Here is a 27,892-nt window from a genome sequence, read left to right as displayed (position 1 = left end):
TTGCATTTTTGCATCACTCCATGGATATATCTAAAATGGCATGATGTCTGAATTAAATTACCACTAGACAGCAATAAAACTAGACTGTGTTGAGAAAATTTATGTTGAACTTGCAACAAAAACTAAACAAAAATGTAAAAGAAAAAAAAAAAAAAAAACTAACAGAGAAAAATTGAAAATAAAATAAATTAAGCAAAAATAAAATCAAATTAAACAAATTAAAATAAAATAAAATGAAAAATCTGATACAATGCTGCCATGGCACAGTGTAAATATCATCATATCATCAAAGACTTAATCTAACACAAGACATTCAGTGAGGAGAGTAAATCTTAAGGGAATCCACTCTGTTTAAAAGAATCTCCATAACAAAGGGTTTGCAGACCAGCAGCTGAACTCAGCAGAGGACAAAGAAATGAATTTGTGATAACGGTAATATTAAGAAGTGCGGTGTGGGGAGAATGCATCATAAGGGTAATCTGTCACCCTGTGGAACAATAGAGGGGTGAAGAGAAGGATGGAGGCTTGTTTTCATTTGCTTTCATTTCATCCCGCTGCCTTCCATTTCTTTAATTAGTTTCTCAGGCCCTTTGGCAGCACATTTGACAATCACAACCGCAGTCGCCTAGAACAGAATCCTGATGCATCATTCCTGTGTGTACTCTCAACTTTAACCAAACACACACACACATTCACTCACCGTCATGGATCTCAAAGGCCACACTGGTTATCTTCTGTGTGATGACCATCATCGGCCTGTCAGAGAAAAAAAAAAAAAGAGAAATATGAATAGAGAAAACAGACAACGAAGCTTAGAAACTTCACACAGAAAGGCATATTCTTACCCCGTGAAATCTGCAGAATACATTCCGTAATCAAAGACGTAAACCCGGGTAATTTGGCAGAAGCTTAGATAACCCAGGGCGACCACCAAACAGTATCTGCAATGTGAACCAAACAGCAGGTTTTAGATTGCAAGCCATTTCTGATGCATCAATGTACTTATGACCATTTTTCTTCAGATGTTACACATAAATTGTAGTTTTACAAGCGCTTTGATATCATGAGGGCCTGGAGGATGGCATACGGAGAATTTTATGATCCATTAAAACCCAGAAACAAGCACAAACATCATTTTTAAAAGTAAGCTAACAAAGAGCTCAAAGATGTTTCTAGAAATGAACTCTCAGTGGTGATGAGGGCTTTTGATCTGCAGAGACTGAACAGCAGACTCTGTGTGTGTGTGTGTGTGTGTGTGTGTGTGTGTGTGTGTGTGTGTGTGTGTGTGTGTGTGTGTAGAAAGGCATTATTTTCTATGCAAATGAATTACATTATTGCTCTCTATTCTTGTATGATGCAAAAAAGGATAAGGATGAAGGTAGAAAAAAACAGTAAAAGGCACATATACTCTCAAACACACACACAAAGAGTTGTAAACTGCTAGTGCTATAGAGGTGTTTCTTTATCGCTGACTGAGTTAAAGGCTGCATGCGATTGCTCAGTCTGTATGGTATTTATTTTACATGGCTCTCTAAACACTAAACACTAGATTCTCCAATTAAGGCGCATATTTTAAATGATGTACGTAAAATGATATTAAAAAAAAGCATTAAATTAAGATCTAAAAATTAAGATATTTCTCTTTTTTTTTTTCTTTGAAGAACCAGAGTGCCCATGGTCAGATTGACAAAAATCTGGATACATGAGGAAGTTTAATTTTAGAAGTGTGATTTATAGACCTGTAATAGTCATGTTAATTATTAAAATCATAAAACTCTATTTTCAAACTCTAACATACTTCAATAATTTAAATAAATAAATAAATAAATATATAAATATATAAATATAAATATAAATATATATCTCTTTTCCAGCAAATCTCAAATAACTAGATAAGTTTTGGGTGCTTTGAATATTGTTGTGAACAGTGAGGGTGGCCTTGGTGCCTCTTCTCGTGACAAAATAATTTGAACTGCAAATAATATTTAATGTCCATTTAATGATGCTCTATATGTATGCTATGCATGTAAGTAACTGTGTAAGTGGGATAAATGGACAATCAGCCTGTCATTATCACAACATAAACCTTTACAAAACTCCTCTGATGATGCTTTTTGCCAGGTTACTGTTTTTTTTTGGTAGATTTAGCAGTAAGTTAACTAGATATCTATAAGCTTTACTGTATATTCTGCTGAGTCATGTCTAAGATGGTGAAAAAAAAAGCATTGTGGACCAGATGCTAACACAGTGCATAAAAACATTATGTTGTTTTCTGCTGTGCATACAAACGTACTGACTGAGAGTTTACACAACTTCTGTTGTGTTCTGTTCACCGCACATGACAACAGAAGGTCATTAGTCCATGTAAGATCTTTTAATCTCACAGGAAAAGGTAGGGAAAAGCAGATAAAGCTAGCAGAGAGTAGCATAACTGAAGCTCCCAGTCATTCTCATTATTTCTTATACACACACACACTCGACACATTCAGCACAGGTCCCAAGACACTGCAGGTGTGAGAACGAAGATAGACGAAGTGTGTGTGTGTGTGTGTGTGTGTGTGTGTGTGTGTGTGTGTGGTGTGTGTGTGGTGTGTGTGTGTGTTGTGTGTGTGTGTGTGTGTGTGTGTGTGTGCTTTCCATTCAACAATGTGAATGTGTTTTGCAGATCTGCAAAACAGTTTGCTCAAAAAATAGAATGATCTCAACCACTGTATGTTTCCCAAAATGACACAACCAGTAACGTCAATAGCTTTTCTACACAACCCAGCAATAGAAGACAGAAAAAAGAGGAGGAAGAATTGTCTACCTCAACAACTACCCCTGAATCACCCTAAGACAGTAATATCACCTCATTTGAAACAAAATGTCCCTAAAGGGCCGTTTGGCAGAAGTTTGACATTGAGGCAGTTTTATATTTACCATCTAGTAAAAAGATTCTGGCAGCTGGCAGGAGACGGCAGAGGGGAAATAATGGAAGATTTTATTACACCCGTGAGGAGGACAGTGACTGATGGCCAGCGGGTGAAGAGAATGATCTCTTTCTCATTATAATTATCTCTGGGTCAGTTTTCAACTCTTTCATCAGAAGAGATGGGCTGTAAGAGAGGGGGGACGACTTCTATCAGCATGGACCCCAGTTCCCCTTACGAATGAAAAGGGGGCCATGAAGGATTCGCTCAAGTCTGGGTTCTACTGAATTTAAAGTAATGTAATGGTGTTCACAACCAGATTTACTCCTGTGTTGTTACGTATTTCCTAGTGAAACAGTATAATTAGCTTTGAGGCCATTTTTGTAGAGTCAACACAAGAAACGCTGCATTTGTCCAGCCATGTCATGGGCTCTTTAGTAGTAAATGGAGTCACTTTTGATTTAATGCTGCATTTAATGCAACTTTAAAGCACTTTTGAGAACTTTTCAATGTTGTTATAGTTATGAAATTATGAACTCACTTGTGCATATGCTCGACTCCGGTCAGAATCATTATTCCATAAGTAATGCCACTCTGGAGCAGGAAATGAAGAGCATACCTGAAGAAGAGAGAGAGAAAATGTTGTTTCTATTAATACAGCACATTTTTGCTTAATGTCCACTGTACAAGAAGAAACTTTCAAATGATACTTACAGTATATAACTACTCATTGAAAAATGAAAGGCAGGACTCTAACTCTTAATATGGCAGCTGTAGGAACAGAGTTCCACCTTGCAGAACAGCCTATAGCCATTCTGATAGAGGTAAAGGCTAGATGTAAATGCACATTATCTGGATCAGCATAAAAACAGTTTTTCTAAGCAGTGTAATTTAAGCTAAAGAAGCAATATGTTTTTGAGATTTCAGTTGTCCTCATTCAAGTAGAAAAGCTGAATTTGTATGCCTATTACCCAGACTCAACAAATGAAACTCCCTTTATGTAAAGAAAAGAAACTTTATAGAAGCTTATCTGTAAGACACATTTAAACACACACATACAGGTGCATCTCAATAAATTAGAATGTCCTGGAAAAGTTCATTTATTTCAGTAATTCAACTTAAATTGTGAAACTCGTGTATTAAATGAATTCAGTGCACACAGACTGAAGTAATTTAAGTCTTTGGTTCTTTTAATTGTGATGATTTTGGCTCACATTTAACAAAAACCCACCAATTCACAACAAATTGGAATATGGTGACATGCCAATCAGCTAAGCAAATTGGAATATGGTGACATGCCAATCAGCTAATCAACTCAAAACACCTGCAAAGGTTTCCTGAGCCTCCAAAATGGTCTCTCAGTTTGGTTCACTAGGCTACACAATCATGGGGAAGACTGCTGATCTGACAGTTGTCCAGAAGACAATCATTGACACCCTTCATAAGGAGGGTAAGCCACAAACATTCGTTGCCAAAAGAAGCTGGCTGTTCACAGAGTGCTGTATCCAAGCATGTTAACAGAAAGTTGAGTGGAAGGAAAAAGTGTGGAAGAAAAAGATGCACAACCAACCGAGAGCGCTGTAGCCTTATGAGGATTGTCAAGCAAAATCAATTCAAATTTAAATGTACTTCACAAGGAATGGACTGAGGCTGGGGTCAAGGCATCAAGAGCCACCACGCACAGATGTGTCAAGGAATTTGGCTACAGTTGTTGTATTCCTCTTGTTAAGACACTCCTGAACTACAGATAACGTCAGAGGCGTCTTACCTGGGCTAAGGAGAGGAAGAACTGGATGTTGACCAGTGGTCCAAAGTCCTCTTTTCAGATGAGAGCAAGTTTTGTATTTCATTTGGAAACCAAGGTCCTAGAGTCTGGAGGAAGGGTGAAGAAGCTCATAGACCAAGTTTCTTGAAGTCCAGTGTTAAGTTTCCACAGTCTGTGATGATCTGGAGTGCAATGTCATCTGCTGGTGTTGGTCCATTGTGTTTTTTTAAACCCAAAGTCACTGCACCCATTTACCAAGAAATTTTGGAGCACTTCATGCTTCCTTCTGCTGACTAGCTTTTTTAAGATGCTGATTTCATTTTCCAGCAGGATTTGGCACCTGCCCACACTGCCAAAAGCACCAAAAGTTGGTTAAATGACCATGGTGTTGGTATACTTGACTGGCCAGCAAACTCACCAGACCTGAACTCCACAGAGAGAGTCTTTGGGGTATTGTCAAGAGGAAAATGAGAAACAAGAGACCAAAAAACTGCAGATGAGCTGAAGGCCACTGTCAAAGAACCTGGGCTTCACACCACCTCAGCAGTGCCATAAGACTGATCACCTCCATGCCACGCCGAACTGAGGCAGTAATTAAAGCAAAAGGAGCCCCTACCAAGTATTGAGTACATGTACAGTAAATGAACATACTTTCCAGAAGGCCAACAATTCACTAAAAAGGTTTATTTTTTTTATTGGTCTTATGAAGTATTCTAATTTGTTGTGAATTGGTGGGTTTTTGTTAAGTGTGAGCCAAAATCATCACAATTAAAAGAACCAAAGACTTAAACTACTTCAGTCTGTGTGCACTGAATTTATTTAATGCACGAGTTTCACAATTTGAGTTAAATTACTGAAATAAATGAACTTTTCCACGACATTCTAATTTATTGAGATGCACCGTAAGAGACAATTTAATAAGGGTTTGAAAATACGCCACTAATTAGCAGCCAGACGTTTATCTATCCTTTATTATCATGAGTGTGGCCTATTGATCTGTTTGTCTTATTAAATAAGATGTTAATGAGTTCCGGATTTTCAATACAAGCTTGTGTGCATCGACAGTCACAACACAGACACTAATGTTTCTAAAACTATGTTAGTATCGACAAAAACTTTTTCTAATGTTTCTCTTTTAATAAAATGAAAACACCAGCTGTTTCCCGCAAAGGTTTTTGCAAAGTATACTGGAATTGAAAAAATCTAATTTTATAATTTTTTACTCACATTTTATTACGATGATTATTATTATTATTATTATTATTATTATTATTATTATTATTATTATTATTATTATTATTATTATTATATGTCATTACATTTAGCTATAGTAAATTATAGGATTAGACACTATAAAAAAATAATATAAGGATCTGAATTATTTTCTGAATATGTAATATTGTGGGGAAAAAACGTGCAGCATTAGACAAGTGAAGTGAAGTGACAAGTGCACACAAACATTATTTCCCATACTTGGAATTTGTGCTCTGCATTTACCCCTTCCAAGTGCACACACACAGTAGTGAACACACACACAAATTGTGAACAACACCCCGGAGCATTGTGTGTGCATAACCTTTTAAACCATCTTTTTTAAAAAAAAACATGTTAGTCTTCAATGTTTATTACTGTAAATTCTAAAAACATATATAAATGACACACAATACAAAAATGGGACCCACCACTCAACAAAATTCATTGTAACCATTTCCATGTTTCAAATCCTTTTTCAGTTTGACTCAAATGTTGTAATGGTGTCTTTCATCTCACAGATGACTTTCTGTTGCACTGAGCTGAGAGAGTCATACAGGTGTATTTACAACTGAAACATACCACAATAATTTTGATACTTGACAGTGTACTACAGACGCCAGCTTCAGCTCTTTTTATTGTCCTACAAACCGTTTGTTTATTCTGTATCAAATCTCTCTCGTTTCACAGACTGCTAGATTTTCTATTGATTGGCATCAGTTGTATCTTTCTGGAATGTCACACCAGCACAAATCCTGCAGTCCAGCAGCAGGGAAAGTACAAGCAAAAACTGGTTTCAGTTTCAATGCGGTCACACAGAGAGGGATGCATCAGTATGGGCAGCAGGCAAATACTCACCAGCCAAAGCAGAAGAGGGCAAAGTAGATGCCCAGCAGTGTGGCCACCACATGCCGCACAAAAGGACTGGTCTTGCTGGGGTGCAGATAGAGCCTGAACCACACGGCCGTGAGCAGGGCACAGAGCTGACATACTACAAAGTTCACCTAAAAACAAAGAAACAAACAAAATACACAACTGATCATCAACTGAACTTATGCCATCACGGCCAAAAGGCTGATACTTAAATGAGATGTATAACTTATTAGATACGTTTGTCACTTCTGAGGAAGAGCTATTTTAATAAAACATTTATTTATTTAAACGCATTTTTAAATTAAATTCAAATATTTCTTTCAGATATAAACATGCAGATTTTTACTTCACAAAGATGTTTACATTCATGGACTGGAGCCGTGTGGATTTTTGTGATGTTTTTATCAGCAGTTTGAACTCTTATTCTGACGGCACCCATTCGCTGCAGAGGATCCATTGGTAGGTAAGTGATATAATGCAAAATTTCTCCAATTCCAGAATACAAATTTCTCCAGTTTCTACAACTGGTGAAGAAACAAACTCAAACTCTAAAAGATCTACATCTTCTTATGGCCTGAGAGTGAGTACATTTTCAGCAAGTTTCCATTTTTTGATAATTTTTAACTTATCATTTTTAAATCATAAGTTATTATTATTTTTTTTGTCTTACAGTAATCAACTAGAAAATTTCAAGTCCCAAGCACAACAAAATAAAGTGAAAAGCATCAAGCATTATTTTGTTGTCATTTGGTTTGCATTTGGTAGCCCCGTCCCACCACTGAAGCCCCATTGGTCCAAATACTGCTCCACATAGCTGTACATTTAATATATTCTGATATGGTCAGTGAAAAAACTCCAGTATTTGACACTGGAAACATGTCCACTCACCACCAGGTGGTGAAGATTATTATTTAAAGACAATGGAATGTAAAAGCAATAATAAGGGGAGCAGTCAAAATCAAAACAAACCACGACTAACAGGGTCAGAGAACAAGGATTCAACACTGTTCCAGGAGAATGTCAGAAGGTTGGCAGGACTCAGTGAGGTTCCTGCAGTATTTCAGGACCCTGCAAGCCTTGTGACCTACTTTAAAAGACAATGCCGTGCGCTTCACACTGACAAAGCTTCTCATGAAAGCCAAAGACATTCACATAGCATGAACTGGAGTTGTTTCTTGTGTGGAAACAGCTGTGAAATTTCTACTTCAAATCATCTGAAGACAATCTATATATCTTCAATCTAAATTCAAAAGTTTTAACATCTGTAAAGAGCTTTATTCCTATGCTTCATACATACTGTATAACAATCTTCATAAGTCTGCAGAATAGCTTTTTTTTTTTTTTTTTGCAGTGGGTGGCACATTAAAGGGAAAAAGATACCTAAGTACTGAAAAAGACAAGGGTGGTCATCAAAACTCTAAACTGATCTGCTAACAAAATAAACAGGGCCCTAACCACAAGGAATGAAATTAAATTCAGCTCAATATATAAATATAAGCTGATAAATACTTTTCATTGTCACTAAACACAAATGGCATTTAAAAAAAAAAAATACATTCAAAACCATTATAATAATATTATTAAATAATAAAATACTACCAATAACCCTAAACTATTCTCAATTTTAGATACTTCAATATTTTTTTTATTAGTATTTAGTTTTTGCTTTTGGTTATATTTTGTTAACTGCAAACAAAGACAGAATTCACAGACCACACAATAAACTCTATTTCTGTCCTCATCAACACATCTTGGTATTCACGTCTGAAGAATAGCACTTAATAAATCCACTCACACAACAAAGACACAACTGTGTTTTTTTGCCGACAAACCCAGTACATCTGTCAAGCGTGGTCTTGCAGACCCAGAACGCAAGAAGGATTATGGGAGTTTCTTGGCAGCATGCTTTAACTTGTATGTTATGCAGCACTAAACCCCCAAATGCTTGTAATTGTCAACTCATCAAAAGACATCTCAAGCTTACAGTAATCATATAACTAAAAAATCATGCTAGAATGACAGATGACAGTCAAGGTAATAGTAATAAAACAGCCCTGGTTTTCTTGGACTATTACCTAGAGCTTGAATGCAATAAAAATCTTAACTGAAATCATGTTCCCTTTTGAAATTTAGGTTTACTACTATCAAGCTCTTGAAAACCCTTTATGACCCTATTTACACTGACAGAGCAAACCACTGTCCCCATTATAATTAACATGGGGGCTCATCATAGATGCCCAGCCACAATTTGATGTGAACTGTGAATAATTTTGATAAGAAATTGGGAGTCACCCTCTAGCACATAAGTCCGCCATACCCCACATCTAATTCATCCTTGACAGATCGAAGGTACTGTATCACTCTTCCGTTTTTCTTAGACGGGGGCCTTCCTGCTAGCGTCTCTCACTTTCTTTGCAGACTTCCTGTTGCTCTCTCACAGTCAATTTTATCCTCCATCTGTCACACTTGCAGCAAGCACACACATACACTAAATAAGCCAGCGAGTTAGTTAGTAATTATAGGAATTCACTCACACAGCTAAAGGTTCAAAATCAGTCATAATGGGTGCCATAAATAAGAAAATGCCTTGTACTATCTCCACAAATTTCCATAAATTATAAATAGACACCAGCAACCAGTTCATAGCTGGCCCAGCCCAGCAGCATAGACCAGTCTTGAGCTATAGCCATAGTAATCAAACATTTCAACACAAAGCCACATCACAAAAAAGCATTTTAGCTGTGGAAGGTGGAAAATTTTCCAGTAAAATTTCGGAAACTCTCCCAGGATTTTTTTGGAATATTCCAGGGATTTTTGGAAAGTTTTCCGAAAATGTTCCACCCCCTATTTGTGATAAGACAATCAGACTTACTAATCTCCATAAAATGTACATGCCTCCAAAAGAAAGAGCAAATTCGGTTTACTTTGCAGTGGGGGCAGAATTGCTTTCCGATTCTCAGCCCCCAGTAAACAGTAGAGCACATCCTGCTCAGATTCAGACGTTCAGCAATTCAGAAAAAATGTGCCATGAAAGATAACACCAACTCAATATATCAATACAGATTAAATAAGCATGCTCTCATAAGCGCGCAATGTTAAGGCAGTCAAGAGAGAGGGAGGAAAGGAGCTTGAGCAAACATTTTTACAGCAACGTTCAAAGGCTCATTCACAAGCTCGTCTTAAAGGGGTCATATGAGCGATTTCTGTTTTTTCTTTCTCTTTGGAGTGTCAAGCCGGTTTCGGAATAGATAAGATCCTAAAGTTGCAAAGAGTAAATTCTCAAACCCAAGAGCTATTCTTTACAAACGTAAGACTCTCCGTTCTCTCCTGATAAATGGCTTGTTGTAACATGCCCCCACGTCGCCGTCACTGTTTGGTACGATTTGCATTTAAAAATGCCTAAATGTTCACGCACAAGAACGAGCAAGTGTAGAGTAGAGTTTGTTTGGTTTTGTCGTATCTACGATCAGCAAATGGCAGGCATGGTTTTATTGTTTATGCCGGTGTGGTGCGGTGCGATGCAACGCAAACAAGTAAAAAGACAGTAGAAGTCATTATAAGCAGAAATTCTATCCCCCAATGGATCAGCCACAAAAGCCTCGTTTTAAATGTGTGTTATTGTTTTTGGTATCGTCACGCGGGAACACGGCATTAACGATCAATGGAACGCTGCGTAACAGTTCCGTCACATGCTTGAGCCATTCCGGCCCATCACAAGGAACTGGATGGCTGGGGCCCAAGTCAAAGCACCCCTCTCTTTTCATAGAACGATGAGGCTTTGTAAACACAACGATGTTTTCAGAAAGCGGGCATCGAGGAGAAACATATGTACTTACGTGGACAATATATGTGTTTGTTTAACCTTAAACCAAACACTTTCATTACACCAAATACACAAAATAATGTTCTTTTTTTAGCAATGTCATATGACCCCTTGAACAACCAGTTGTAAATGAAAGAGGCTGGAAAACAAAAACCCTGGAAAAACAGGCCAATTTACTGAACTCGATAACACCCATCTGAAGCAGATGCTGGTAAACGTTAGACATTTTTTGACACAAAAACATGAGCCCATTTCTGTGTAATTACTGCTTTATCATTTTGCAAAAAGGTCTTGATAAAAAAGGACTTCTAGTGAAACTATTAAACTTAAATTGGGGTGATTTAATGCAATCATAAAAAGCTAAGGAGTAATTTTCTGTGCTAGAGCATAAGGTTAGTTACTGGCAACTCCTTTGCTTGTGATTTTCTCATAGAAGAAAAATTGTGTGTGTGTGTGTGTGTGTGTGTGTGTGTGTGTGTGTGTGTGTGTGTGTGTGTTGTGTGTGTGTGTGTGGGATTCAGGACTGTCAGTTTAACGCGTTAATTATTAGTTATGAAACACACAATTAAAAATATTTGAGGGCAGTAGCGTCACTGGCCCGCCCCCCGACCTGTACGTCATCTACATTTCATACAGTGCTGTTGACAAATATAATCACCCCATCATAGTCAAGTTAAATCTCTGATTAAACTGGTATATTTTAATGGATATCGTAGTTGTAGTTTCATCATACATACATATTATTTATGTTTTTTTTTTGATAGGACTGTGTACAAGTGCACCAATCCTTCTCTGATAAGACAGAACTAACACTCTGTGTTTTCTGTTTTGTAATAAGGCGACAACTTTGGTGATTTCACACAGTGATTTCGAATGCAAACCTTAAATATTGAACATGTAAACTTCAATTTGGATGGTCTTGATGTTGTTATAGTTCCGGCTTATGGGCGAAGATAAATCATGAACTGTCTGTACAAGAGAGAAATTATTAAATTTGTTTTTAAATTATTTAATTTCGACATTGATTGAATCAGATTCTTTCAGACGGTCATGTTTACGAACCAGCATGGTGCATCATACCCACTGACTCGACTAGGTCAAACCAGGGCAAACTGAGCAGGGGGGAAACTTTATTTTATAAGTCATATTTTATAGGACCCTTTGTCATTCGATAACAGTCAGACAGGCATGAGCGTCTATAGCAAATGTGAGGAGGACTAAGTATTCATGGTGTGTGTACAATAGGATGTGTATGATAGCATATTTCATTCGTACTGCTGTCATGCAGTTTTCCTTATCTTAGAGGGACCACATTAGTAAAAAAAGTGCAATCTTAGCCCCACTCTTGCCAAAGAAGTATTAGACATTAATTTAATATTTTTAGCTGCGTAATCTCTTATTTACTAATAGAACAATGATTAATTCTAGAAAACATAGTATACTATCTGGTAATATTTATTATGCCTTACTATTAATTATAGTTTAATAAAATATCATGTGTTATAGATTACTATTATCAAGAGCACACAGGTGCTATATATGGGAAATCCTAAAAATTATTTAAAATCAGTTAATTACCAGAAATTAAAGTGTGACAACGTGCTAAATAGGTCTGATTGGATGGATTTACCTGCTGGCTTGCTGGAGCTTTGAATTCGTGTTTGCAATGTTGAACTGCCTTAGCAGCCTCTCTTCACTATTTCTCTTTATGTCTTTTTTTTTTTGTGGAAGCATTTTTTTTTTTGGCCTAAAAGTGTACCAACAACAGCAAATGTTGTGTTATTTATATTAGATCTGATCGGATACAATAATTTGATTAGACATTCTAACAGAATGTGGATATTTTGTTGTCACTTTTAGAAGACTGAGAGCAAATCATTACCGACAGAAATACAAAATCAAACTACCAATTTACTAATTCAGCGGATCAACCACTTACTGTAATGTGTTTTGTAACGCATCTACCTCTTAATGCAATGACCAGCGGGGCTGTGGTCTCCACTCTCCAGAGTGGGCACACAGATTGTGAGTGATGCTGCGGGTGGGAAGGAAACACAAGAGCAGATTAGAAGCGGAAACAGCGGATCTTTTTAAGAAGGCGGGTGAGAAACAATGAACCCACTTTGAGCTGGGGGTGATGGGGGGATTGGTGAGAGGGGCACCTCAGCTGATAAGAGCAAAGGGGCAGTGGCTCTAGCCACTGGGCCACCCCATGCGCGGCTCTGATAAAGCGATATCACACAAGCAGAGAGCGCAATATCAGACCCGAGTGCTGTTTTTGTCACAAGAACACGAGTACAAATGTGATTTTATACAACAGTTCAGTAAATAATAAGTTAATATTGTGCTATATTTTTTTAAAAAAGTGACGTGACATACAGCCAAGTATGGTGACCCATTCTCAGAATTCGTGCTCTGCATTTAACCCATCTGGGGAGCAGTTGGGGGTTCGGTGCCTTGCTCAAGGGCACCTCAGTCATGGTGTGCAGGCCCAAGACTCGAGACCTTACAACCTTAAGGTTAGGAGTCAAACTCTCTCTCTAACCACTAGGCCCGCGACTTCCCCCCAATACCAATAAAAACCCCTAGAAAAGCAGAACTGTTGTGCATCTCCTGCAGGCAACAGAGGTGTTTAGTTTGAATCCGCGTTTTGAACGAACTGTGTAAACCAATAATTCAAAGAGAGAGCCGTTTACTGAATTCCTGAATGAATCAGCCGTTTGAACGAATCGACTCATAAAGACATTTCCCGCCACCTGCTGGTTGTTTTAGTTTCTTCTTTAGAGTATCATTTCATTTATATATATATATAAAAAAAAACAAAAAACAAATAAATAATATTTAAAAAAAAAAAAAAAAAAAAAAAAAAACATTGAAGGGATAGTTCACCAAAAATAAATAAATAAATTCTGTCATCATTTACTCACCCTTGTGTTGTTTCATACCTGAATGACTCACTGTCTTACATAAAAAAAGGTATTTTGAATAGCCTACAGTTGGTAACTAAGATGTCTTGGTTAGTCACTGGTGTCACTTGACTTTCACTGTATGAACAAAAAATACTGAGATGTTTCTCAAATTATCTTTTATGTTCCATACTTTATGTTAGGCCATCGAAGCCTAAAAATTTAACATGATAATCGTTTTAAATTAGGGAATTATCTTTTTGGGGGGTATTTTCACAGCCAAAATAATTTGTGATTAATTAGATTAATCACAGCACCATGTAATTAATTAGATTAAAAATTTTAATCGACTGACAGCCCCTAGATGTGTATATATATATGTATATATATATATATATATATATATATATATATATATTTCTCAATGTGTCTCATAACGTATTGTCAAAGTCACGGCCAGATGCCTAAAGCATATTATCCAATACCCAAGTAACATGAGGGAACTCAAATAACAGCCTTGAACCTGCTCACCTTCATCAGTATCTCATGCTGGCGTGTTGCTGTTCCTATGAAGCAAGCTAGCCAGAAAAAGTTGGACCTCTCCTTTATTAGGGCTCTCTCTCTCTCTATCTTCTTTAATTAATGATCCTTAATGTGTCTCATTACATTCCTAGTCTCCTTTATGTCCAGGTTACCTGGTGCCTGATCTCCAGTGTCACTGCAGAGGAACCTGAGCAGGAGATCACCTCATCACCTCAGAGCACAGGCTAAGGCTGTCTGCACCCCGCTGGAGATAAACTACATCCGAGGAATCTGCCAAACCTACAAATTCTGATAAGCAGCAGATGAATCTGATTTCTTTCTGTACATGTGACTCCGAGGCAGAGGACCGTGCTCCGGACTTGGCTAGAAATATCCTGGAAGATTCATCAAAGTCAGCTGACGCAGGGAAAGCAAAAGGCCTCTACACTCCATCAGGTGGTGAATGTCCACCGCTGAGATGCTAAATGTGCCAACTGTCAGAACAAATGAAACTGAGACTGAACACAGAGAATGAATAAAATGAAGAAGTGGGGGGATGGTTGGCAAAAGTCCTTGGTGATATTTTAGCAAGAAATGTAAGGTTGTGTTTTCAGAGGCAGAGTGTTTTTTTTGACAAAAAGAGATACTGGGGAAATTGGCACTGATAATATCACAATATCTTGAGTGATGTGCTTGTGTGAAGTACCGTAGGGTCATATTAATTTCAGGAGCGACTCACGAAGTACTGTTGCACTGTTACAAAACTCATACAATATTTTGGTCAGCAAAAGCAAAGCACAAAAAGTTAATTGTTAAGAACCGCGAAACAACAAAAAGTACAATCTGCACACATTATATGTGAAACATATAAGCTGTATAGGTGCGGTTCCAACACATACATTAAAGAACCCTTCACATTTCCATATTGTTCAGTTAAAAGACTGCTGACATTCACCTACTGAGCTTTGCATACTATGGCATATTTAGTGTGTTCTATGTTAAATGCCCCTGTTATGATGAGTATAGAACCATATATGATATGAATTATAATAATGAGAATGTATTGCTTCTATTATAGCAATTTAGTTTAGGAGGTACAATGCGGGTGGGATTGGCAAAGCAATAAGGGCGAAAAGGGAAAGTATCGGGGAAACCTAGGTTTAGGAACAATCGACTATTTTTGCATGTCCGTTTGGTGATACGTCTAGAGGTTCAAAGATGACACAGCTTTAGTTATGCAGTGCATCGGCTTGTTGGTGGCAAATCACTTGAGAAGCCTGTTGCTGAGGACACGTCCTCCTAATAAGACAGGGGACCTGAGGTGCGAAGAAGCTGCCCCTGCCCGCTGCAGTCATCAGGCTTATTTCAGCTGATCACGGCCAAATCTTGGCGCGATTGATATTTCTCTCCGCCTGGAACCGAGCACTTCGATGGAGATCAAAGCAAAACAACCTTTTTCATATCTCTTGTAGTGAGATGCAACATAAACCCAATTACATTTTTAGTCTGCAGGGGATATATAGTGACTGTGGATCTTATAACCAATTGTGAGTTGAAAAATCACTAAGCAAGCACAACACACATATAAAAAAAAATGCAATGACAACAACTGAACAAAAATGGCCTGTAAAATTAAATAGGGGATAAAATACATTTATGAACTGGTTTATTATTATTGATATTTCTGAAGTGAATATTTGGGATTGTTTACAAGACCTTAGGGGGCCAATTGGTGACCAATTATAAAAATGGCCAAATATGGCATTGGCAGTCTATTTGTTGACAATAGTCTTTTGATTACGCACCACTCGGTCGTCAAAATGTACTTATGTAAGAGATTATTAATATATGTATTACGGGGGGTCCCAAATAAAACATAGCGCCTGCATCTTTCTTTGTGCTTTCAAATGTATGTTCATATCTCCCCTTTTCCTGTCCAGCCGCCCAGATCACAAGAGTCAAACATCTGAAATCAGACCTTTTATCAATCCTGGCGTCATAGCCATGATGGTCCGTCATACAGTATATAAGGCAAAGAAGCATTATTGTTATGGTAAGTGCTCTCCAACACTTTACCCGATTAATCGCCATCTCCCTGAGCCACATGCCCGTCAACTCGAGCAGGTAAGGGATAGAGCCATCGTACATAACACTACTGCCTGTGAAATCTGGTATAGGATTGACGCACTCCAAATAAGAGATATCAAAAGCAACCACATGATGGATAAATTTAAGAAATTAGACATGAGCTTTGGTGACTGTTTCGTATGCAAGGTCCAAAAATGGTGGTTCATTGTGTATCTTCAGAAACTTGTGACTGGTAGAATTGGATTGGAAGGTGGATATCAGTGTATCCGTTGCTTGCACTTAGCACGGCAGTTATTAGAGCCAATGATCTGTATTATTACATTTAGATGGAGTCTAACAGAGCTCGTTCATGGGGCCACAAGTATTTGGCCAGCTAAAACTTTCCAGAAGTAAATTTCATGGGCAACAACAATTTCACAAAATCCTTTTAGATAAGGATTTCATTTTCTAAGCAAGTTTTGTTTATCAATTGCAAAAACCTTAAAGGACTACAAGAGTAAAACAATTAGTGAGTCCGTTCAGATGGGCTTTATGCATTAGGGAGTGCCAGAGTAAAATTAAAACTAGTCTTTTGATTGGTTAGTGCTAAAAAGTGATAATACAACAGATAACTATATAATATAATATATAATATATCATATAAATAAAAAATATAATATAAATATCGTGATTATAGCGGTCGTACAAGCATACATACAGACATGAAATAAATTTAAATAAATTAAAATGCACATAAAATAAAAGTTTATCAAATAAAAAACTTCAAAAAAAAGAAACTACTGAAATAAGAGTAATAATAAAGACTATAATTAAAGTTTAAATAAGTCAATAAAATCATAATATATATGGATAAAATAATTTAAAAAAATGTTAATAAATGGACTCATATATACCAATATGTTTAAATAATAGCCATTAAAAATGTAATATTAAATCCACTTTTGAAAACAAGTGTTCCGGTTGCTGCTTGTGTTTCCATCTGCTGTTTCTGAAGACAAGAAATGCATCACATTGTAAAAAAATATGATTATTTTAAATGGGTTGTAGCGAGTTTCACAAAAAAAAGACCTTTGTAGTAATCACTCGTAGGTTTTAAATTGTCTCGTAAGTTAAAAAAATAAGATGTTAATAATGGCCAACCTTTGGCTAATACAACATAATGATTGGATATGGCCATTGTTTGTTAAATCCTGTAATAACAAAAAAATAGCAATGTGTGCTACGTAAAGTATGAATGTGTTTGTTTTCCAGCACATGATTGAAAATGCCCGTAGTTACAGATAAACCGCAGTGTCTCTAAGGGAGACACTTTTCATCACACAGGTATTCATCTCCCCTGGAGACCTGCTAAAATTTTAATCTGCATCTTCTGAGAGGACTCAGAGAGCCGACTGCTCCACAATTTAGGAACCAAAGAAACATATGACGTCACTGAATAACGCTAAAGATCCAAGAATGAGTTTGAGATTATTTTTAGGGGTAGTGTGAATTATTGTTTCCTCAACTACATGTAAATAACCAACACCTCCAACAGTCCCTCATAAAATCATCCTCCCAGAGCTGCTTCCGTGTACAACTGTTTTGGCGCAAGCTACATTAAAGTGATTATTAACGTTTCGAATATGATAAACTTTTTCTTACAAAAAAATGCAATCAATTCGCTACAGGAGGCCTTTGTCCCCCCCGGAGATTTTTTAATGGATGGGCACTTTTTATTTAACTTCTTTTGGACTGAAGCAATGCAACACTCGCTCCGCTAACTGGCATTAAACGTTTTGAAAGAACAAAGAAACTTTTTTAAATAAAAATCCAACTGGGATTCGTCTGAAAGAAGAAATGTCATATACACCTGGATGGCCTGAGGGATGAAGTAATCTATGGCTAATTTTCATTTTTGGGTGAACTAACCACCTTAAGATTGTTAGTTGCTATATAATGCCAAATGTAGCGAGCAAATGCTCTGTATATCAGCACCATTCATAATTTTATTAAGCGTAAGCCTTGAACTCAATCAACCGGCAAAGGGCTCCACAGATTAGGTACACAATGAGCTGACTAATGAATTGTGTGGAGGCCTGCACAACAATACATCATTAGTGTTGTTATTGCAATTAATAAGGCATTGGGGTCTTTGTTAAGCAAAGTTTCAGTTATTGTGGGCAATGAATGTTTAGATAAGAAAACCGCCTTCCATGGTCACCTTGTTCATTCAGGCCCAATAGAAACCCACACCTCTCACAGTCACAATGGTTAAGCAGAGCATACCAATGTTAACATGCAGGTTCTTTGATTCACTAAAGGTCTCAATCAATCCATCCGTGTTGGTTCCCTGACGCATGAATACAACAAGGGATGCACCGACCTTGGAAAATTCTGGCTAATACCAAAAATCATATTTTCGATGTCCGGGTAGGCAGATAATCAAAAATGGTAGATACAAAATAATCGATGTCAATTTGGGTAAAAAAAAAAGAATAAAAGAAAATAGTTTAAATGTTATAACTGAACTTGATTGCTGAATGCACCGGGAAATGCACTAATATGGAAATATTGGCTGATACCAATAATTATTTTAATGTCATGGAAGATAATCCAGTTCTGAAGCCAAAGATGACAAAAGGTTCTAACCAAGGAGATTTTTTGGGGGCTTTAGGGGCTTTGACCTTTTGACCCAAGCATGTGCACGCTGTGAAAATGGCACGTGTTATTGATCTGAACTCTTAAAAGCCCTGATGACCGTCTGTGACCTCAGAACCTAGAAAATACTGATAAAAATGTGCTGGGTGGGCATGTGATGAATTGGCTGTAATAATGTACAAAGCAAAAAGTACAAGACACACTCCTGTTGTAGAGGGAACGGGGGAAATCGTGTGATCCCAAACTAACCATCAACCTGCGCTAGAGACAAAAAGTGAATTAGAGGACTTTCTCTCTTTTAGGCCCAAGTGTAACGGAGTCCAGGGTTGTCTGGCAGAGGGAGAGCAATGCTAGCCGAGTACGGCTCACGATTACACAGTCTGTTCTCACTTTAAGAGTTATTTCGTCCATAAGCAGACCCCTTAGATAAGGTAGTCTACTTACTCTAGCAAAAGCTACCTCTAAATGTCTATACATGAACGCATAACGCTATACATTACCATAGTTTTGGGGTCTGGGATTGATTTTTCTTTAAAGAACTTGATAATTGTTATATCAGCTAAGATGCATCATGGTTTCCTCCACAAAATTGTTTGTGCAGCAGTGATAGATAATAATTCATATTTTTTCATAGCACCAAAAAAACAGGCTATAAGAACTAATTTTTGAAGGACCATGGTGACACTGAATAGTAACCGGTCTGCTAAAAAGCAGCTTTGAACAAATCACAGAAATATATATAGAAACTATAGTAAAACAAGAAACAGCTATTTTAAAGCTGTAAGTAATAAACTTCATGATGTTGTTTGTTTTAACGTGTATTTTTTAATCAAATAAATACAGCCTTTATGTACATAAGAGACTTCTTTAAAAACATTTAAACAATACTCCTGCACTGACCCCAAAACTTTTTTAAATGGAATGTGTGCCTTTTGTTTGCGAGTAAAAATGTGTTGCACAGACAGCTCCATCATCTTCAATTGTCTTTAACTAAAATCCTCTCGGGTGCTAAATCATATATAAGCTGACATACATAAATTGTAATAAATCACTCACTCTTGCCCATTTTGGGTGTTTTGGTTCATGTTTCATAAAACCAGTGTCTGAACAATCCACATAATCACCACAAAACGTTCAAGACAATTTTTTTTTAACAAAGTTAGATATTGCCATAAAACTATTGCTTGTGTCCATTCTGCAATCCAAATCTTGTCAATCATGTGGTCAGAGATAAAGTTTTAAGGTCCAAGAAGCTTTATAAACAAAAAAACCCAAATTAAAATCTATCAATTACCGCTCTGAAATATTCCAGTGAGAAAAGTAATCAGCACCATCATCATCTATCTTCATAATATGACCGTAACATCTCCCATAGTTTCTCTGTACCTGACCTTAGGTTACATAGTTCTTGGTTTCTTTGGCATCTCATTTAAAATATAGCTATACAATACAGGTAAAAAATTAATAAGCTATTTACAAATCAATAAATGTAGACTAATAAAAATTGCCATTCAGGAGTAAAATGCTTGCAATGTAGGCCTAATAGATTTTTTTCCCATCTATAATGATATCAAATCTTTAATATTCACCAGAAATGTTTTGATATGATATTTACAATGCAGAGAAAGTCTAACACTCAAAGCATCCTGGTAAGATTCCTTTAATATTTCCCGGGTGAAAATGATACCACATCATTGACCATGCAATGTGATTTCACTGAATTTGTTTTTATTTTTTTGTTCAATGTCTTTTTAGAGAACATAGATTCAAAACAAGTTCAATTACCCAGGCTGTGCATTCTCCTGTGGGTCTCCAAGTCTAGTGAGCTGCTATCTAGACAGCATTTCATGGTCATCCCAAAATGCTGTCTACGATAGACAGATTACTATGGCTATATGAGCAGCATCCCTTATGTAAACATTTTCACCTGTGCAACATATTTGTTCTACCTTTAAGCAAACAGAAATGATAACCACAAAAAACACTTTTTAAAAGACTCTCTTGGGTAGCACGACATCGTGACGTTTCCAAAAAAGTGCCTGACCCTCCCCTGTATTATATGATCTGTGATCTGTGTATATGAATTAAATTCGCTAATGTCCACCTCTGTAAATCCTCGAGCAGTCCCACCATCCATTTCATCACGCAAATGTACACATTTTCCCAAGCACACCATCAACTCTCTCCGAACGGAAATGCGATTGCTCAGGAAGACGTCATGATTTCGGGAGGAAACATAAAAAATGCAACGTTTTCATCGTCCTTACCAAATGTTTTCGTGCCACAGCCTGTAAAGGATTTGTAGAAGGACCTGGATGCCAATGAAAGCTTGTGATGAGGGTTTTTGTGCCTCCTGTACGTTAACGGTACTCACTTCACAAAATACAAATAACAGAAATGTACCTGATCTAACGGAAAAAGTTGGTTATCTCGCTTATTGGCTGGTAAGTAAGTTGGATCCGGTGCAGGCTGATATCGTCTCAGTAAGCCATGTTTCGCTATTGTATTAGTTCTGTGCTGTTCTCTATGACAGTGGAAAGCCCAGTTCGCCCCTGATTCAATCCCACACACATCCACATCCACCTCTGGAGAGACTGTTGCTGCTTGTGCTGCTGTCCACTGCTGGTAAAAAACGGCAGTACAGCACCCCACAGTCCGCCAAGCGCATTTACAAATCCTACTACAAGTGAAGGCTTGACTCATGAATATTAATACGCGCAACTTGGCGTTTCGGTCGATCTGATTGGCTGAAAGGCAGACGTTAGTAAGGGTGCCAATTTCCTTGCGTTCTAAAATATAAAAGCCTATATCAAATAATAATTAAGTCTACGTAAACAAAAAAACAAAAACAAAAAAGACAATGCAAGACATTAAAAAGGATGCAGTGTGGTAGTACTATCTCCATTGCACTAGATTGTCAGTAGTGTTTGGGCTTATCAACTAGAGAAAAACATGAAGCAGAAAATCTAATCATGCTTTGATTGGTCAGGTCACGGGATCACGTGACGTTTGTTTTGCGTCTCCTCATTCGTGTATGCGTGTAAACAGTGCACTTGCACGATGCACGTTGATGTGATTAGATTGTTAGACCGAAATAAAACTGGCAACGTGTGTCAGAGCGACCGAGGGGTGAAGTGTTAGGTGGTCCCAACGTGATGCATAAACAACAGTGATTCCAGACCGGGAGAGCAAACACGAGCCGTCCGCCCAAGATGGGTTTTTTCAGTTTCCCCACCAAGAGCGAGGCCCGAGTGAAAAAGTGTGGCTGGAAACCCGCTTTAACGGGAGAACTGAAGCGCGAAATCACAGTGTCAACATCAGATCATTGCGAGGATCATTTCCTGAGCCATTACACTTAGATTACGCCGACGGCATCAGCGCGGACGCCATCCCGGTATTATGCCCCCATTAGAGGGACCGGTCATCCGGTTTGGAGCTCGTGTTCTGTGAGCTAGTGAGATAGCGGATCGGACGCAGGTGGAGTGAGGTTGAAGGGGTGTGCACTGCATGCTGTCTGACAAGCAAACTATTTATTCTATATATATATAATTAGAGCAAGAGAGAGAATATTAGAGGAGAGAGAGAGAGACTTTTACTTGTGGGAAATGTATTTCGTCTATTTAAGTGGCAATTCAAAAGACTATACGAAGCCACCCCCAGGTTCGTGCACTAAACCTAGCGCGATATATTTAGTCTATGGTTAGGCCCCCCCCCGCGGGTCTGTTTTAGATTGGCCGATAATCGCCTGCGAGGACTGCAGTGCCAATGAATATCGTGAAAGATGTACTAGTCAGTTTTTGTCCTTCCAGTATAAGTGTAAGTGTAGAGAGACGATGTAAATACTAGATTCCAGGTGTGCCTGGTGTAGAGAGCTTCATTATTAAAAACGTTAACTCGACGTTGGTGAGCTCGGGGGGCACGATGAACTTAGGCTAGTGACATGTTTTCCTCATGTTTATAAAGGGAGTTTGCAAAAGGGAAACTGAATTTATAACACAGTTTTATACATTTTTTGATTTATACATAAGTTAATATTAGTAGACTTACATATTAGGAACACTGTGTCTGATTTGCTCCATTTCGTCACTAAAATAATCCCAAACAAAATCACAGCTGAACCGCTGCGTCTCCAAGCAAAGAGCGCTGTTTCGTTTATGTAAGGAATAATTGACGACGGGCCGTTGAATTAAGTAGAAAAATAATGCACACCCGAGATAATAAAATCATCCAGAATGTCATTTCAGTATTTTTTACATGATGCCATTGATCAAAGCTACATAATACAGATACAACTCTGTATTTTGGCCGTATATAATGAAGTGGTTATTACTAAATGTATTATTAAGATGCTCTGCCTTATATAAATCAATGATTTATAATACACATAGCAATGATCATATTTGGGAACAGTGTGAAAATCTTTCTGAATAAAAACAAAAATCTATTCACATTATTTTTGTACATTTGAAAGTGTTATTATATTAGGGGTAAACGTAAATAACTAAATACATTTGCATTTGTGACCCTGGACCACAAAACCAGTTATAGGGAATTTATACATATGAAAGCTTTATAATAAGCTTGCCATTGAAATTATATTTTTGCTGAGATACAACAATTTGAAAATCTGGAATCTGAGGGTGCAATAAAATCAAAATATTGAAAAAATCGGCTTTAAAGTTGTCCAAATTAGGTTCTTAGCACCGATGCATATTACTAATCAGAAATTAAGTTTTTCGATAGATTTACAGTAGGAAATTTACAAAATATCTTCAGGGAACTTATTCTTTTACTTAATATCCTAATGATTTTTGCCATAAAAAAAAAATCGATAATTTGAACCATCTAATATATTTGGTTTGGCTATTGCTACAAATATACATGTGCTACTTCTGACAGGGTTTGTGATCCATGGTCACATTCATTTTTGGATTCACATAAAAATACATGTGCTCAAATAGCTGGGGTGATTTTTCTATTAAATACGTTGGATAACGCTATGCAGTATCAAGTTTTATTAACCTTAATTTTGTCTTGGAAAGGGTGGGTTGGGGTTGCTGCAGAAGATGATCTTTATGATATGGAGTTTGAGGATGATTTTTGAGGAAGATGAGTGATGAAGGACCCACAGTCACGCGGGAATGTTGCAGATTGATGCTTCACATAACATGAATAGTCAAGTACAAGGACAGTATCGATCACTGGAAGGTAACACTACATTAAATAACTGCTACGAAAGTAATGAAACAATATTGATTATTTTTCCCATTCCTTATACAATGTCCTTTCTTTTAGTTTAACTAGCTATATCCCAACATTATCAATATGAATCAAGCAACAGGGGCATCCACCAGTCAAGGTATGGGATGTTCTCAAAAGTTTTGAATTCATCACTTTTCTGATGCTGCACTGAATTTGAATGTACTTTGACCAAAGGTTTAAAAAAGCTCTAAATTTTCATTCCAGTTCCGAATCGCTCTGACGTTGCTCTTGGACGACTGACCAAACGCTTCATGCAGCTACTTCACTCGGCACCGAATGAAGTCCTTGACCTCAATGAGGGTACTCGAAAACTGGGCACACGAAAGAGACGGGTGTATGACATCACTAATGTGCTTGACGGCATCCAGCTAATCAAAAAGACGTCCAAAAACAAGATCCAGTGGATGTAAGTTTAAACTGAATGCTACTTCCACAGTTCCACAACAAGATTTGGTAGTTTGTAAGAGTGAAATTTGTCCATTGAAATACATTAGTTGGAAGTGAGTCTAGAGGTTTGATTTACACAGGGATTTTTCTATACATGTTCAAGGAATCCATCAGCAAACAGCAGCTTGGGAAAATGAAGGCTCAAGCCAAAGCATGACCTACGTTCATCTGAAGTCGACGGAGGAGGCCTTGACTGGCTCATCAAAGACTGACGCCCAACAGCTCTTCGCCCTGACCCGCCCTCAAAAAGACAATGCTGAAGATTCCTCTCATAGTTCTGTGATAGTTATTCTAAACAAATGTTGTAGAAGTCGTTTCAGGTGTTTTGGTCTTAACTGCTGTTGTACCTCAGCTTAGGTGACCATATGAGGACATCTGTCAGATTGGTGTTTTCAAGGACCAGACTATAATAGCCATCAGGGCCCCTGAAGAGTCCAAGCTAGAGGTGCCCCCTCCCACTGAGGTAAGCGTGATGAGACAACTGCTGAAAGACTTTGAGTCTTAGGTGTCATTTTAAAATGTAAATATTTAAATTAGTGCTGTCAAACGATTAACATCCCATTCAAAAAAAACATTTTTTTTTGTTTACATAATATATGTGTGTACTGTATATACTTTTATTATGTATATATAAATACAACCACACATGTACATATACATTTAAGAGGAATATATCATATAAAATTATATATATATATATATATATATATATATATATATATATATATATTTTTTTTTGTTTTTAAATATTTTTTCAAAATACATAGGTGCATGTGTGTGTGTATTGTATATATATATTGATATACGTAATAATAGACACAGTACAAACAAAAACTTTTTATTTTGGATGCAATTAATCGTGATTAATCGTTTGACAGCACTAATTACAATTAGGGCTGGGCGGTTTTTGACAATATATATATTGGAATCCATGTGAGGTTTTAAATGTGACAGAAAGCTTATATTAGAAGCCTGTAATAATTTCACCTGTCTGTTGTGATCGCCAATAAAGTCACAATAAAGTGTTCGTCTTCCAAAAATAAAAACTGACTCTCAAGCCATTCAAGACGAGTAAGATGAGCTTGTTTCTTCATCAGAACAGATCTGGAGAAATTTAGCATGAAATCACATTCTCACTAATGGATCCTCTGCAGTGAAATACCAACAGCTGATAAAAACATCGCAATAAACCACAAGTAATCCACATGACTCCAGTCCATCAATTCATATCCTCTGAAGTTAAAAGCTGTGTGTTTGTAATAAACAAATCTATCTTTAAGGTGTTTTTAACTTCAAACCATTAATACAAGTCCCCTATCAATTACTTTGGGAGAAAAATATCCACAGATCAAGCACAGTTTTTAAGCAAAAACCCTAAAAACCTTTCTAAACAAATATTTTGGTGGATTTTGAAGTAAAGGGGACAACTGGGAAAGGACATTTGGTGTTTCATTTTGGGTATCTTGCCCACCCCTGAATAATGATTAAAGGACACTCATCTGATAGCTGGAAGGAATATGTGTAATATGAACTAATATTTACATCCTGTTCTAGGAATCTATCCAGATCCACTTGGAAGGCTGCCGGGGGCCCATTCCACATACTCACCTGTGAGACCGAGGGCCCCCCAGTGAAGCTGTGGATCCAGCTAACACAGAATCGAAGCTTGTCAAACCAGCCTGCTTTCTAACACTAGAGGAAAGCCGGATACACACACAACCATTAATATCAGGTTAGGCGTATTCCACACTTGGATGCATTTTGACCAATATCATTCAAAAGTTTGGGGTCAGTAATTTTTTTTTTCATTAAAACATTATACTTCACCCCATAAACACAATCAATAATAAATTAATATTTTTATTCAGCAGGAAGACAGTAAATTGCTCGAAGTGATAGTAAATATATTCATAATGTTAGACAAGATTTTTATTTCAAATAAAAAGCTGTTTTCCTGACTTTTCAATTCACCAATGAATCCTGAAATGTTACATTTTAGTGATTTCTGAAGGATCATGTCACGACTGATAACTTGGAGTAATGGCTGCTGAAAATACATCTTTGCTATCACAGGAATATATATTTAATATTTTAAAAATAAATGCAACCTTGGCAAGAAAAAGATACTTTCAAAAACAAAAACAAAAAAACATACTGATCCCAAACATTTAAATGGTATTAGCTGTTAAAGAACAAAAATATCCAGTAAACAAACAAATCTCAGTGCTTGTGGATAGTTATTCAGAAACCCGCATTATGCAATGGACGTATCTACGATTCAACAAATGATTCATTTTGAAGTATAGAACTAAGAACTGTTTACAAATATACCCAATATCTCATTGTAGTAAAGGCATCCAGAAAGTTTAAATTTCAACGGCGGGGAAGACTGTAGTGCAGCTGAACATTGTTATGTGTCCCATTGTGTTCGGCTTCCTCAAAGTTCAACTCTGTGCTGAGCTTTCACTCTTTCCCCACGGACGAAGAAAGACGCAAAAAGTGGATATGCGACGCAAGTATTTAATCATCACTTCCCATTTGAGAGTCTGCAGTCGTCATTTCAAGAGAGAAGATGTGTCGACTCCTAAAGGGTGCCGCTTGCTGAAGAAAGAGGGTGTACCCACCTTATTCCAGTGGAACAACTACTCTGATCAAGCACCCACTGCAGAGGAGAAAGGCTTCCACTCCAGTGGATGAAGATCCGGCACCTGTGGGACCTCTATAAACATGATAACTGTTCAGTTGAAGCAGTTGATATTGCATTGGATAGGGCTGCAGAATGATTGACTGAACATGTTTTTTCCCGTTTGTTTTTGCAGATGTTTCAAATACTGTAGCAGCTGTACAGAGCGCTTAAGGACCTAAAAGAAGAGCCTTTGCTTCTTTCAGACAAACTAGCCCATCTAAACAGACTTTGTTGGCCTTTTTGCAGAGACCACTGTGCATCTATTCACTCTGCTGGGTTAAAGACGTCACATGGAGATTTTTGATTTGTAAATATACGGATGAGTATTTTGAACAGTTTAAAGTATTTTTTCTATAACCATTATGAGGTAACTTGAAGGTTGTCTTTTGAAAAGGGTCATTATTTTTTATTTCTTGGACCATCTGACTATGCTGTAAATTAATAAAATCTGTGGTGTTCGAAGATAGACCTTGGACCCTGTTTCAATATGGCAAGATGTCCTTCTTTTATAATGGGGAGTGCTTTGTAAATGTATGCTACAGTTCAAAAGTTTGAGGATATTAGAATGATTTCTGAAGGATCATGTGACACTGGAGACTGGAGTAACGTAGTCACATGAATAAATTACATTTTAAAATATATTAGAATAGTAATTTTAAACAGTAATAATATTTGACACTATTGCTGTGTGGAGTCAAGCATAAGAGATTTCTTACAGAAATA

The 27,892-nt window shown here is 37.2% G+C and overlaps 2 pseudogenes; one reads left to right on the top strand and one right to left on the bottom strand.

Annotated features, from left to right (window-relative positions):
* Positions 1–21,185, bottom strand: part of LOC109112772 — a 29,028-nt pseudogene extending 7,843 nt beyond the window's left edge.
* Positions 21,186–24,087: 2,902 nt separating this feature from the next.
* On the top strand, positions 24,088–27,680 carry LOC122141125 (annotated as a pseudogene).
* The last annotated feature ends 212 nt before the right edge of the window (positions 27,681–27,892 follow it).

This window comes from Cyprinus carpio, chromosome B20 (genome assembly GCF_018340385.1).
Source record: "Cyprinus carpio isolate SPL01 chromosome B20, ASM1834038v1, whole genome shotgun sequence".
Lineage (NCBI taxonomy): Eukaryota > Metazoa > Chordata > Actinopteri > Cypriniformes > Cyprinidae > Cyprinus > Cyprinus carpio.
Note: the sequence above shows the minus strand (reverse complement) of the source record. Positions and strands in the feature narration are given on the sequence as shown.